The sequence below is a fragment of the Nyctereutes procyonoides genome, unplaced genomic scaffold, assembly GCF_905146905.1.
Source record: "Nyctereutes procyonoides isolate TBG_1078 unplaced genomic scaffold, NYPRO_anot_genome, whole genome shotgun sequence".
NCBI lineage: Eukaryota > Metazoa > Chordata > Mammalia > Carnivora > Canidae > Nyctereutes > Nyctereutes procyonoides.
The window spans coordinates 30,613,182-30,629,382 of record NW_026575042.1 but is presented as its reverse complement, the minus strand read 5'-3'; the positions used below and the strand labels follow the sequence as shown (position 1 = coordinate 30,629,382).

At 39.1% G+C, this 16,201-nt stretch overlaps 1 protein-coding gene across 1 annotated transcript in view; it reads right to left on the bottom strand.

Moving 5' to 3' along the window:
• The window catches only part of TMEM108 (transmembrane protein 108), a 352,891-nt gene that overhangs the window by 110,884 nt on the left and 225,806 nt on the right, over window positions 1-16,201 (bottom strand).

Below are 16,201 nucleotides of genomic sequence, written 5' to 3'. Positions count from 1 at the left end.
TGCACTGACCTATGCCACAAGGATTGCAAACACTACATGAATGTCATTCTTAATTTTTTGGATTCTGGAATTAAAAGACCCAGGTTTCCATTCTCCTTAATTATCTAAGGCTGCTTTGAATGGTTTCTCTGAGTAAATGGGGTACAAGATGCAAAAGTCAGTCTTTCCTCATGCTGCTTTAGATAGTCTGCAAGAAATAGGGCTCTACTTGCAGAGCAAGCTGTTAACCTGTCAGAGTTAGTATCAAAGACTATAAGATGCCCAAGTTAGTTTATCTGAAATAATATTGTATGGAACATACTTAGGCTAAAAAATTGTTTGATGATTATCTGAAATTCAAATGTAACTGACAATTCCAAATATTTTATCTAGAAATCCTAAGTCTGGGTTCCATGGATTACCTTTTATGCTTGCTGAGACAGCTGTGACTAATGAGATTCAATACAAAGAAGATTCAATCATCATGCTATGTCCATGGCTAGCAAATGGATAACTGCATTGCCATATTAATGCTGAGCTGATGTTTGATAAATTAAATATTGTACCTAAGTGCACAGTTTTCATGGTAGAGATCCACAATCCTTTATCTATAATTTCAAAAGGTAAAACCCTCTGAAAACTGAAAGTTTTTTTATTTAACTCACTAGGTGGCAACATTCAACCCACATGATGCTATTTATTATCTTCATCTAGTGTGAATTGTCATACTTTTTTGCTATAGAAATATTTATTTGATCATAGAGTGCTGCTCTAGAACCCCTAAGGGTATTACATATGATAAATCTTGTATTACTCTTAAAATATGAAAAATTCTGAATTATGCATCTGACCTCAAGAGTTTCGAATAAAGAACTGAGGAAGATTAAAAAATTAATAGCCAGAAAAGACTTTAAAACTATACTGTCTGGGACGCCTGGGTGGCTCAGCAGTTGAGTGTCTGTCTTTGGCTCCCAGTGTGATCCCGGAGTGCCGGGATTGAGTCCCACATTGGGCTTCTTGCATGGAGACTGCTTCTCTCTCTGCCTATGTTTCTGCCTCTCTTTTATGTGTGTCTCATGAATAAATAAAACCTTAAAAAAAACTATACTGTCCAATATAGTAGTCCTTAGCTACATGTGGCCACAAACATTTGCAGTGTGTCTAGTCTGAACTAAGATGCACTCTTAGTGTAAACTACACATTGGGTTTCAAAAACTTGGCATGGACAAAGAACATGAAATATATGATTACATGTTGAAACAATACTGTTTTGGATACATTAAGTTAAAACATTATGAAAATTAATTTCACCGGTTTATTTTTCCCAGCTTTAATGCAGCTACTAAAAAATTTTAAATTACTTACATGGCTCCTATTATATTTCTAGTGGACAGCATTGCTTTAGAGAATATCTAAGTGTAAAACTCTTCACAGTTGTGGAAACTGGATGAGAAAGTGACATGGATCAGTGGGGCAGTTGATTGGGTCTGTTTTGGTTTCCTGACTTGTGGGTTAGTGCTCTTTCCATTTCCCCTTTAAAATCCTCAAATGATAGGACTTTCAATAGTTTTTGGGCTCCATGCTTGGCACTGGAATTCTTAGAACCATTTCCAAAGTCTGATTGAATATTTGTGGTTCTTGCTGCTGGAAATAGGAAAATAAAGCACCAACGTGGAACCAATAGTTTCAGGCATAAGAAGAAGAGACTCAGAGAAGCAGATAAAAAGGATTTTAATCTCACTAGTTCTGTTTAATGAGATATTTCTCAATAAGTTCAGAACAGGAGAGGCTATGAATGCCCTGAAACACAGTAGAATTACACTCAGAGACTTTGGTAGAGGTAAGCTCCTCCATCAACTCTGTTGGAAATGGGCCGGGGTGGAAACTCACACTTAGCAAAGAGTAATGGTACAAACAAAGGTCGACTACCTTCAGAAAGATCACTTTTTAGAAACAGGGTATTCAGTTAATCAGATCCTAGTCACATGAGAGAATGGTAAGTACTATCACGGTGGGAAGGGAGTCATTCATTCAGCAAGAACAACAACCCTACCACAGGGGACAGTGGAAAAGGACTTCTTGCCTATTAGCACATACTGTATTTGGCTGAACTCAGAGAAAAACAAATCTCCGAGGGGATCAGGGCAAAGAACTTTGGGAGACAAAACTAAGCTAAGAGGAAGCCACCCTGTGAAAGTAGATGCAAAATCCACCTCCCTTTTAAAAAAGATTTAATTTTAAGTAATTTGTACACCCAATGTGGGGCTCAAACTTACAACCCTGAGATCAAGAGTTGCATGCTCCACTGACTGAGACAAGATCAGGCATGCCTGCAAACTCCCTTTTGATGTGTCCAGGCCAGGTCTGGGGAGCTCTTAGGGGCTTCCATTCCCAGGCACTATGCATTTAGCAGAGGCCTTGGTCTCTCCCAACAATTGAGAAGGAAAGATTCAAAGTCATGAGAAAGAGAGAAGGAAGCCCAGGAGATGTTGTCTTGACAGGAGAAGAGACCATCAGAAAAGTTAAATTAATATCTGCAGCCTTGTCCTCAACATCCTGGAATGATCCAGAGCAACTTGAGAAGAGTCCTGTAGCTGGGGAGGCTGCTATAATTTGACATTATGGAAGCACCTGCTGCACAAATAATTTTAGCTGTTTGAGCATTGTTGGCTAAATAAAAAAGAATGAAATCTTGCCACTTGTAACCACGTGGATGGAGCTGGAGAGTATTATGCTAGGTGAAATAAGTCAGAGAAAGGCAAATACCATATGATTTCACTCATATGTAGAGTCTAAGAAATGTAATAGATGAACAAAGGGGAAAAAAGAGAGGCAAACCATAAAACAGACTCTTAACTACAGAGAACACATGAAGGGCTGCTGAGGGGAGGAAAGCTGGGGTGGGATATGGGTGATGGGCATTGAGGGCACATGTGATGAGCACTGGGTGTTGTATGTACATGATAAATTACTAAATCCTATACCTGAAACTAATATTACACTGTAAGTTAACTGGAATTTAAATAAAAACTTAGAAGAAAAAGAAGAAAGCATTGTTGGTTGCATTCACTCATTTACACAAACTAGCTGGGTGTCTGGGAAGCACTAGGGTGGGGGAAAACTTGGCCCAGGAGTCACAAAGGGCTGAACTGAACTTTGATTTAACTGAAAAAGTCACTTGATCTCTCTTATAGTTTCTTCATTAGTAAAATGGACAAGAAAGTATGCTTCAGAGAGTTCTGTCAGGTAAAAACGAGACACAGGTAAAACTCTTAAAGAGTAACTATCTGAAATGTCAGTCCGGCCCTTTTACGTGAGATCCTAAGTGTTGTGTTTTCTCACAGAGTGGTAGCCAGCTGTCTACCCTTCCTCTCCTCTCTCCAGTCCTCCTCTCCACCTTCATCCTTGCCCTCTCCTCCTCTGACAGCACCACAGAAGGTTCATAATCCACTACCTGTTGCAAATGGAAAGAATACAGCATCCTGAAATGGAACATTTTGCCATCTAGCTGATTTAATGAGTAAGATATTGCCCACTTAGAAGAATTTTAAAAGTGTATGATTTACAGCTTGACTAGTATTTAAAACCTGCAGTCTTTCTAACAGAAGGTCTCTTCAGAGCTCAGGGAGAGGGAGCCTTTGAAGTATGTATACACTTCCACCTCTGTCCTGCTTCTGTGGGGGCAAGAAAGGGGAGGAAAGTGCTGGAAGCAGAATCAGTGTTCAGTTGGCTCTCACTAGGAAATATTTGCTATAATTTTCAAGAGATGGATAAAATCCAAGGCTCCTATGAACAAAAGACAATCTAATAGTCTGGATAGCACTGTGCCCACTTGATAGGGGAAAAAAAGACACATTTATTATTCAGTCCATTAGGCAAACATTGTTTTATCCATAAGAAAATATATACATATTTAATTTCTTCTACCTTTAATGCCTTTCTAGGCCAGAGTTATTAACCTGGGGTCCATAGATGGGCTTAAATGAGCTCATAAACCCACTAAAATTAAGTGCAAAGTTTATGTGTATGTGAAAGTTTGCACAAAGAGGTTTTATCAGAGGGGTTTATGACCCACTCCCAAACACACATACACAATGATGAACTACTGCTCTGTAAACTACCACAGAGCCAGGCCTCTCCTCACTCCTAATAGCCTTTTTTGCTGGAAGCAAAGTCATATGAATCTCGTAATTTTCAATGTGCTATTGACATCTGGGGCTGGGTGAGTTTTCTTTGGGTAAGGCTGTTCCTTTTATTCTAATATGTTTAGCATCCTTGGCACCTGCCTACTGAAAGCCAGTGTCATTCACTAGACATTGTGACAACCAAAAACAATCACATACAGGTTCCACATAGAGGGTAGTACCTCCTCTATTTGAAAAGGTTAAGTTCACTTTCTCTGGCTTCTCTTTCTGCATCAAGAAAATGAGAGAGGTGTGTTAGATGACTCTAGGGTTCCTTTTAATTCTAGGATTAGTAATATCTCAAACATATCACCCCTTCTTTGAGTGTCATGCCCATTCCTATATACTCTATTACACTGACAGATCTGTGTTCCTTGGAAGGACCCACAAAGTACCATTAAATGTACAAAACTGTGGTCTGGTCCTAGACTTGGCTCTGCCTATGGTTAGTTATGTGACGGTGGGCAGTCCTTTAGCCTCCTGAAGCTTTGTTGTCTATCAACTATAAACAGGGTGTGTGGGACGCCTGGGTGGCTCAGTGGTAGAGTGTCTGCCTTCGGCCCTGAGCGTGATCCTGGAGTCCTGGGATCAAGTCCCATATCAGGCTCCCTGCATGGAGCCTGCTTCTCTATCTGCCTGTGTCTCTCATGAATAAATAAATTTAAAAAATCTTAAACAGGATGTGTATGGTGTTCCTACAAGGCTGAGTTAGAGTCAGGGGATCCAGTATGCTCTTTCAATGCCTTAAGTGTTAGACCACAAATCAATTATCTACTAAAGAATAAAAGACAAAAAAAGTCCTAGGTGAGGGAATATCCTACTTGGGCTTATTGATGAGAATCTGGGAGTCTGGTGGCCTTAAAAGAAATGATGAGGCATGAAGCTCAGATGGTAACTCCTTTCTGAGGCCTGCTGTACTTTCTAAAGCAGAATTAAGAGCTCACAAGCTATTGTCAATGTATTTTTATTATGATGCATTAATTTTGCCAATAGCTATTAATTACAGGCTCACCTACTTACATCTTTATAAACCATCTGAGGTCTTCGAAGACAGAGGTTGTGTAGGACTCCTCTTTGCCTCTTTGGTGCATGTCTGACACAGAGCCTAACACAGCAGTGATTCAGATGAATAAATGCAAGGTGGCAAAAATAAGGGCTGAGGGCTAGAGAGGGATGAAATGATAAAAACAGACTTGGCATGTTTCTAGGTGTAGGAGCTGGCTCATGATAGTCTGTAAATGTAATCTTTGAGCTTTGCCTCCTTTAAGTCCCAGGAGAGTCAGAGGAGTGCCTGGTGTGTTAATCACTCTTTCCCTGCAAATGAGACACTTCCTGAACTCATATGCTAGCTGGATAATCCTGTGAAGCCTATTGAACCATATTGTTAATTCCTATTCTCTCTCTTATGAACAGCATCGAAGGCGCAGGAAGACTCATTATTTTTCTCTAGAAATCCAACATCATGTAAGAAATCATTTCCAAGCAATGACTTTTGAACCACTAAATTTAAGTATTTCTACTGAAAATTGTTAATAGGAATGTTTTGGACCTTGTGAGAGAAGTATTAACATATTACTTGGTGGGTAAAAAGTTAATATTTTCTAATGACATTTTGATGTAGTTGATTCAATTCCCTAGATAACTTGCCTCTGCAGGGCTGTTAATCCCTGCCTATTTCTTGGTGCTCTTCCTAGGTTTCCCAGTTCTTCCTTTTATATAGAACTCTTGACTCTCATCCTCAGTTAGTTTGCTCAAACTTGCCTGGTTTCTCCAATTCTCCTTTTTGGATCCTTGGGGATGGTAAAGGTGGAATGAGGTAGGGCAAAGGGCATGACATTACTGCCCAGATGCTGAGGTATGGTTTTGAGGGGCAGAGCTAGGGTGTGTGAGCTAGGAGTGATAAGAACCAAAGTCACTAAAAATAGTATCTGGGATTGTTCAAAGGTCAAAATGGTGTTTTCTTTTCAATGGGATGGCTTAGAAGAGAGGCTTCAGCACCTCAATAATTCCATCACCAGTTCCTCTGCCCAAGCTGTACCAAGGAAGGCTGGGGCTGAGACTATGGCCTTTTTCTGACCGAGTTGTGTGCTGATTTGAGGTAGCTCTAGAGAATTGTGTGTATGTATGTGGGAGCATTCCTGAAGCAGGGAGAAAATTCTAGCAGCAAAAATTGGCTAATAGGACCAAGAAACAAAAGGCTTCAGCCACATCTGACTACCAAGATCTTTCTGAGAGCAGGAGATGTCTGTAATACTTGCCTATTTCTGGGCAGGACTCAGAAAGTCCCTTCTTATGGATTAGGACCAATAGCCTCCAGTTCCAAACCTAGCTCCACCAGCCAAAAGCAGCAAGGGGTGGTGGAAATAACATAGTCTTGAGAGGAAGATCTGGGTCCATGTTCTACATCTGCCTCTGCAACTAGTTGTGTGACCTTCAGCAAGTCACAAACTCTGCATTCTCATTATCTCTAAATAAAGGTACTGAGTTTCAAGGTTCCTTAGGATCTTTATTCAAGTAATACTGAGTTCGTATGATATTCTAGATACATTCTAGGTACTAGGGGTACAGCAGTAAACACAAAAGACTAAAACTCCTAATTTCATTTAGTTTATATTCTAGTGGAGGGAGCTTGATAATAAAGGTAAGTAAATTATATTGTGGTTTATTATTTTTATTTTTTTTAAAGATTTTTTTAATTTTTATTTATTTATGATAGTCACAGAGAGAGAGAGAGAGAGAGAGAGAGAGAGAGAGAGAGGCAGAGGGAGAAGCAGGCTCCATGCGGGAGCCCGATGCGGGATTCGATCCCGGGTCTCCAGGATCACGCCCTGGGCCAAAGGCAGGCGCCAAACCGCTGCGCCATCCAGGGATCCCTATATTGTGGTTTAGAAGGTGATTAGTATTATGGGTTGAAATACAAAAGAAAAAAAAAAAAGAAATACAAAAGAGTAGGGTAATGAGAACCAGGGAAGCTGAAGCTGGGGACTGGGGGAGAGGGTAGGTTGCAAATTCTCTGATAAATGATTTTTTTTGGAATCTCAAAGAATACCTTCAAAAGTAAATCTTTTGAGGAATAGGGATGTGATGCCTGGTATGTTGACATAATCAAAAAGATGAAAATGAAGTTTATCTTTCACAAAATAGTGGGGAATGATCTTAAATAGCATCTCTCACCTCTTCGCTAGTTCATTTCCATGAGGAGAAAGTGGATGCCAATACTTACCTAGGATTTGGGTTGGAAGTTTTGACATGGAAGCCCCTGAAGCTCAGGAGGGGTGCAGTACTATTGAGAACTTCCTAGTTACAATTAGGGATGATCCTGGGGAATCCCAAAGGAGTTTATAGGTGACAGGCAGGTTAGAGCTTTACAACTTAAGGCAGTATAATTATTGGCAACCTCAGATTTACCGGTCAGGGATCTGCCTAATCACTCTAGATGGCAATGGGTAACTTCAGAGCACTGTGAGAAGCCAGTTAAAGATGATTCAGTAAATGATCAGTAACTCACTGGAAACTCTTCCTCCTCCATGAACAAAGCACTCTCACTGTGCCAATGCTTGGTTATAAGTATTCTGGAGGTTCTTTCCCTTTCCTTTCTTCTCCTTCCCTCTCCTTCTGTCTTTCTAGTCATTCATTCATATTTCCTCCCTCTTTCTTTCTTTACAGAACTTGGTAACATATGTATTTAAATTCTGAGATCCAGAACAAATTCATTTATATAATTTTCCTAATTGCAAAGAACTGGGTAGAGGAATGAAAGAAAAAATCAAAGACTGACACACATAGTATATGACAATTGGTGCTTGCTAGACTGCAGACATCACATGATGCCCTTGTACTTAACAAGTGCAAAAACCACTGGGTGGTGGCTTCCATTGACCATAATGCAAGTAATGGATTTCCTGGCAAGCATTTACTGTGAGTCCCAGCAGTTAATTGGCTCCCAAATCTGATTCCAGAAAAGACAATGCTTGGAAAGGTCATCTTAAAATCAGGACATTTTCCAGAATGTACATTATCTTGTAGCTTTCCAAATCTGTTATCATATTATTCTATTCCTTATGGCCTCCTTTCTGAAAATTTAGGTATCTGTTCTTCAGACTCTCCAATAAAACAGATAAACTGGTTAGAAAATAATATAAAACTTTACAACAGGGAAGTATTTGGTAGGTTTCCTTTCTTGGCACCATTTATATGGCTACAATTTATAATAAAAGAGAATGTCTTGTTATTAGATTGTATCACATTAACAGTGACAATGTGCATATACATAGCTCTCTGAACTCATTCTGTAGGTTTAGGTAAAATTGTTTGCAACATGCTTTTTCTAGCTTTGAAGTGGAGCAAATAGGATTTCTGTCCTCTTTTTTTCTCAACACTCACATTCCTAATTATTCCTACTACATCCTCTACTACTTCTCAAACTTTTATGTCCATATAAACCAGATTCTGTTCAGTACATCTAGGATGATGCCTGGAATCCTGCATTTCTAAAAGCTCTCAGGTGATGCCAATGCTACTTGGCATTATGCTCCATGGACCACATTTTGAATAGCAAAGGCCTCCTTTTCCATATCACAACTGCCCTGGCCTGGGTCTACATCATCTCACTGGACTTTATGACAGCCCACTGGCCCTTCTGTTCCAAACTCTTTCTCCATATTTTCCAAGAGGCCTTTCTAAAATGTAAATCTGACACTATTAATTGTCTTCTTACTGTTCCTTAAGTGACTTCATATTGCCTACCAAATAAAGTCTTACTACTTAATGATGGCCTTTGGGCTCCTTCATGATTGGTTGAACTCAGCACCTTGCCAGATTCTTCTGCCACACCCTCATCTTAAGCTTGATGTCCTTATGTAGTAGCCAGCTCTCCAGATGATCTTGACAATCTGTGTCGTATACTCTTGTATAGTCTCCTCCCATGTTGCATAAAACTGACCTGTATAATCACTAGAATTTTGTATGACTTCCAAGACCAGGTCATAAAAGATGGTCTGGCTTTTTCCTTGCCATTTCTTGGATCACTTACTCTGGGAGAAGCCAGGTATCCTATAATGAGGACACGTGGGTAGGTATATAAAGAAACTCACATGGTAAGAAAATGGAACCTCTTGCTAGTAGCCATATGAGGGAACCATTCAGAAGCAGTTCCTCCCATTCCAGTTAAGCCTTCAGATGACCGTAACCAAATGAGACTCCTCTAGAAAGAACCCTTCTGCTAAACTACTTCCAAATTCCTGACTTATAAGAAATAGTAAGATAAGTAAGTTTGTTTGTTTTAAGTCACTCAGTTTTGGGGTAATTTGCTGTGCAGCAATAGATGACTTATACATAGTATGCAGTTTCCCACAAATCACTGGCCCCTCTTCCAGGAAAACCTTTTATCTCAGTAACTCTTATTCATTCTTTGAGACTCAGATCTCTAGATGTTTCCTTCAGGAAGCTCTCTCTGACTTCTTTCCTCAAAGATTTGGCCAGATAAATCTTTGGGCTTCTATGATGCTTTGGATATATCTTCATATCTGTATTTATTATAATGTCTAGTCATTATATGTCTCATAGTCCCACTAGACTGTGAGCTCCTTAGATGCAGGAGACTGTACCATTTTGGTATCCTCAGTGCCTAACACATAGCTGGAATGAACAAAGGAATGAAGTCAACTCCACTGGAATCATGACTTTACAACAACTTTATCCCTTTACATTCGAAGTTCTTTAAGCATTTGTCACTACTTGCTTGACCCAGCATCTCACACAAGCCAGCTATGACTCAATTCATTAACTGTTTAATTTCTAGTTTTTTTTTTAATTTTTACACCATTTTACACCACTGAGTTACTTCAATGGCTCTTAACCAAAAGAACACATCAGAATTACCTGTTGAGATTTATAAGAACACATTACACACACACTCCAGTCCTAGCCCCAGCCATTCTGATTCACTAGCTGTGAGGTAAGCTCCAGACATATACATTTTAAAAGCCTCCACAGGTGACTACTCATATCTAAGTTGTCATTTACTGGTTTATTGATGTTTAATCTATGTTCAAAGATAATAGGATGTTTATAAGAACAAAAAATTACTAAAACAAAACAACAATAACAAAAACTAAAACTCTTAAATGTAAGAAGGTATAATTATAAGAACAAGTGATGATAAGGCTGGGTGGGGGAATATCATGTGAAATAATCTAGGCTAGGAGAACTCCAAATGAACAAAAAAATTTTTTAGAGCTTCCTTGAAGCCAAGGCAAAAAGACTGGGATGAATTGCATAACTCTCAACATTTCAAAGAGGTAGCATGTAAGTTCATCTGTAAAGACAACTTTTGCCCTAGTAATGAATTATAAGAGGAATTTATCTGCCAAGTCTTCATGGAAGAGGCTACCAAACAACACAGTAAATGGTGTCTTTGAAATATTTTTTAAAATAGTGCAGGACATTTTTACATACAGCTACTTTCAAGAAAAGCTAAAAGCATAATATAAAATTCTAGGGTGGTGAAAATATTTCTATGGAAAACCGAATAATAACATTTAGCTTTGTTGTCAGATGACTTGATATGAGAATTACAGAACCTGGAAGAGAAAACAGCATGAATAGTTCATTTGTTCTCAATGGTCTCACTTAGGCTTTTTGAAGAAGTTCAGTGGATATCTTTCCACTGCATTTCCTTACTTGGCAGTCCAATCTTGGGATATTCTCCCAACATATCTGTGCTTGCCAAGGATGGAAGGTAGAGACGGAAGCCTGTAGGTACAGAATGAATGATAGGGACACTGGCCATAAAGGTTCCTAGAGGCAAGACTCAGAATCACAGAACTGTAACCTCAATGAATGATGCAAAGATCGGTATCCTTCATCTGCAAATGAGAGCTGCATTATAGTGCAGGCTACAATGATCACATCCAATCCAAAACATGTGTTTTGTCTATTAACAGGTTGGGAGCTCAAGGATAAATTTTTATTTTTATTATTTTTAAAATATTGATTTGAGAGAAAGAAAGCGAGTTGAGGTGGGCAGAGGGAGAGTCTCAAGCAGCCTTTGTGTCTAACGCAGAGCCTGACAATGGAACTTGATCTCATGACCTCGGGATCAAGACCCAAGCCAAAACCAAAAGTCAGACACCTACCCAACTGCACCATCCAGGCACCTCTCAAGGATAAATTTTTAATTGAATTATTTTAAAGCTTCAAGGTAGGACATCAAACCTCAAAGGCATACAGAATGTTAGAGGCAAGCAGCAGCTGCTCTCTGGAGACAGTTAAGTTAAAAAAAAAAAAAAACCACATAATCAAAGGATCCTGTCTTGTCTATATCGAGCTTTGATGATTCCTAGTGGATCTATGCCAAACTGGCCCAACCAAGAATAACGAACTTTTTATAATGGTCAATTGGTCACTGAGGTATCAAACAGCCACCACTATACTCCCAGTTTTCCTTGCCAAACACAAAGGACAGCTTTGGGGGTCATGTAAAAGTGCTAGACTGGGAAAGGATTGGAGTCCTAAAATGATACTTGATGTCATGAATATTTCAAAAAAATTTACAAAGATTGTACAGTTTAGGGGATCTCTGGGTGGCTCAGCGATTTAGTGCCTGCCTTCGGCCCAGGGCATGATTCTGGAGTCCCAGGATGGAGTCCTGCATCAGGCTCCCTGCATGGAACCTGCTTCTCCCTCTGCCTGTGTCTCTGCTTCTCGCTCTCTCTGTGTCTCATGAATAAATAAATAAAATATTTTAAAAAACAAAATAAAAAACAAATAAAAAGATTGTACAGTTTAGAGATATGTTTGTAAGTTTTGATTCACACTTGAAGACACATTCTAACAGTGCTAATAGAACTTTCTGCAATTGATGGAAATACTCTGTATCTGTACCATCCATTATGGTGGCCACTAATACATGTGGCTATTGAAAATTTCAAATTCTATTTAATTAAGGTTTTAAAAGATTTGTTTGAGAGAAAGAGAGACCGAGAGGGAAGGAGCATGAGCTGAGGTAGGGGCAGAGGGAGAGGGAGACACACAGACTCCTCACTGAGTGGGGAGCCCCACACAGGGATAGATTCCAGGACCTGGGGATCATGGCCAGAGTTGAAATGAAGACTCAGATGCTTAACCAACTGAGTCACCCAAGTTGCCTCTAATTTTAATTAATTTAAATCACCACATGTGTTTAGTGGCCATCATACTGGATGGCACAATTCTATAGCATATGGACCAAACTATTTCTTCCCTGGAACTGCTAACTGAGCCTCTGGATTTTACCTGCTAATAAGGGATATCCCCAAATAAAGCTGCATGTTCCGTGGGCAACCTGATCATGACTTGTGCTCTGAGAGCTTTTGCAGCAGCAGTCTCAACCAAATCAAAAGGGCCTCCCGAGCCAATAGTGCCAACTTAAACTCCTCAGTCATCTGGGTGTGATTAAAAATCAACTTGTCAAAAGAACTCTAGGAAATGAGGGCTGAGACATCAGCAGTTAAAAGTATATTACATCTGAATATCAAAAGCAGCAGTAATACAACTAGAATTCAGCAAGCACTGGGTTAAGTACTTTTCTGCTCTGGTAAATAATGTGACTTGATTTTCTCAACTTCTATCCTTTTTCTAGCTGGAGAGGTTGAAAAGCTTAAAATTATGTTCTCTAGACTATTGTGTGTAGCAGTGTTCTAGATGTGTACTATATGCTTGTGGGAAACCTGTAAGGCAGAAGCAAGCAAGAGGCCATTGTCCTCCTTCTACAGATGTTGACAGGCCAGGTCCTGCTCAGAATGAGAAGCAGTGTGGCAGCTGTATTCAGCATTTCAGTATCCTGGTTATGGCTTGCTGGTGTCTAGAGATGATTGTGGTGATTCCTGGGGTCCATAAAGGGGTAGTTCCCTGACTCCTGGATTGATGCTATAGTGGTGTGTCCTTGGATCTAATAGTTTCTGCTTTCTATTGTCTCAGATTTCCAATGGTTTCATAAGCACTTAACTCCTTACATGGAATCCCTTTCTGCTTTAACTATCATCTAGTGTGATTTCTGCTTCCTGTTTTCCTGATTGACAGACCTGCATTCTCTTATTTATTTCCCTTAGCAATTCTGTAACCTAGGTATTTTCTCCCTTGCCTGTTTTAGAGTTAACCATCAAGTCCAGTTCTGTTTGTGGTAAGTATTTGGCATGTTCATGGTCTCATCTTTTTCTCCAAACAGATTTAGATCCATAACACAGACTGTTTTAAAAGCCAGAACATGTGCTTAGAACATGACTACTGCTTCTCTTTGTGATGATTTTTTACCCAAAGCAGAAAGGAATAGAATGTAATGACAACTTGGGAAAGGAAATGAGGTTTTCTTTGCTAGAAAATGGTGTTGTCACCTATGGACATAAGTTCAGTCTCAGCTGGCTTTCCCCCAAGAAAGTCATAAAACCAACTTCATAGACTCAATCCCTAGTCACAGACAAGCAGCTATAAATTGAGGTTCTTGCTCATGAGCAATCTGGACAAGAGGATGGGATGGCTAAAGTAATCTATTACCAACAGAGAAAAGAGCATAAAGGATAACCTTTTTTTGGGGTGAATCAATACTTTTATCTACTTCTTTGAGTATATAAACTCCAAGGATTTTCACTTCTAGAACCCCAATACTCTATAATAATCACTGATTCTCCTCTTTGTAGGATGAGATACTGACCACTCCATATGGACATATCAAATAACTGCTCTGAAATAGCAGAGCTAACTTTAGCTCTTACCTCAGGCTTGAGAGAAAGAAAACAGCCATTTCCAAACTGGATGTGATTTTCACAGCAGATGTCCCATCCTTTGCCCTCTAGCAGCAGTTGTGTGGTCTGAGAAGGGCAATACAACTGACTAACTTCTCCACTTTGCTGAAATGCTGCCTGCAGGCTTGGATTATGCAGGTTGAAGATTATCTGTGTCCTCACTCTTCCATTGGTAACTTTGGGTCACTTGATTGTTTAAAAGTTCATCCTTGCAGAGGTTGGCATGGATGATGTAATTCAAACTCAAACTAGTGAATATTATGTTTTAGTATCAGTGGAATCTCTAAGTATTATCACTGAGAATTTTTCACCCTTCCAATGAGTCAAACAGTAAGAATGTTATGTTCAGGGATTTAAGGGAGGTTAAATTTTAAGAATTTTTAATGCTCAATTTTTGTGTGGATTTTTCTTATTCACACATATTCAAAAATACCATATGAAATGAGTAATTTTTGAATTTAAGTGAAAGGAACTATTTCACAGAAATCCTTTGGGAGACATAAACACAAGATTATCAACTACTCATTAAATCAACAAATCTGTTTTACTTATTAGCGAATACTCCTTAATATTTATCTTAATAACTCAGAAAAATCAGGAGCTCATTTATGAGCTAGGATACTTTCAGATCCATAAAGAAATATCACTGTTGGGATCCCTGGGTGGCTCAGCGGTTTAGCACCGCCTTCAGCCAAGGGTGTGATCCTGGAGTCCCGGGATCGAGTCCCATGTCAGACTCCCTGCATGGAGCCTGCTTCTCCCTCTGCCTGTGTCTCTGCCTCTCTCTCTCTCTCTGTCTCTCTCTCTCTTTGTCTCTCTCTCTCTCTCTCTCTCTCTCATAAATAAATAAATCTTAAAAAAAGAAAAAAAAAAAAGAAATCTCACTGTTACACTTACCAGAATCTCCAAGCACTAAACAGATTTACTTTAACTATAATTAGGACAGAAGAGTAATGTAGTAAATAGCAGCCTATATAGCATACTAAAGCTATACTAAAGCTATAAAGCTAAAGCTTTCAAAGGTAGCATACATTTAAGCAATATCTTAGCTTCAGATGACACAAATGCTCCTTGCTACTTAATTGTTTATGGAGAAAATATAATTTAGCTAATTTCTTGTTACTTCAATTCATTCCCTTTAAATTACCACCATGGTATTTTGATTATTTTTCTTTAAGAAAGTACAACATTTCCAGTTCACCACTGCCTGGAGTTCTTTTGGTGATCTCCACCTTACCTGGGGGGTTATCCTCAAGGGGTCAGGACAAAGCAATTGGCTTGTAAAGTTTTATAAACCATCACTATGATCTATAGCAGCAGAGAACTTCCAAAACCTTGGAAGGCTTGTTTAAGTATTTCAAATGGTGGTTCTTATTGTCATCCCATTAGCACGGTATTTGGAATGAAAATTTGCTTTATAATAATAAACCAATAATCCATTCTCAGGAGATTTGGAAAAAAGATGCCTGGCAGAAAAGGGATTCTAGGTGGATTTTTTGTCAAGATTTTTGTGAAACAACTCTCTTATGTGAAAGGGTAGGATTACTGGACAAGTTTCCCCCTACCCTCGCATGTTTTTTTTTTAAAGGCAGGAACCACACCTCCTCCTGCTTGCATTCTCAGTAGGCAGTGGGGCTTGACACCCAGTAGGCACTTACTAGATATCTGATGAACCAAATACTCAAAATATATAAGTATCACAACACTCTCATTTCTAATGATAGAAATGAGGATAGGGTTCCCTGCTCTCTCCAGACCCTCTGTCTTGGTTGGTGGGCTCACAGAAACCTAAAGCAGTGGGATGAAAGCTCAGCGCTGTCTTTCTTCCTTCCATTTTTTTTTTTAAACAATCATTCTATGTTACTATGGTAATACTTGGTAACAGGATGCTCTGTAAATGAAAGTGGGAAGGAGGAAGAGATCATGAGTTATGCAATTCATAAGAAAATGCCCCTCTGGGCAACCTTTTGGCAATTTGCTAAGCTTGTGCATGTCCCATTTTATAATAAATGCAATTAAATAATACATGACACTATATAGAACAGATACAATATGTTGAAGCAGAGATCCACTGAGCCCAAGAAAACTGCATTAAGTATGAGATTATTAACAAGGGAATATTTTTAGACATTTGAAAAAAAATAGGGAGAATTTGGTTCATAAATAGGACACTTTCTCATTTTAACACATAAAGGTAATAGCTAAAGAATTCCAAGGATGACTTTATGAGGCAATGGAGAACAAAGGCTGGATACTAAT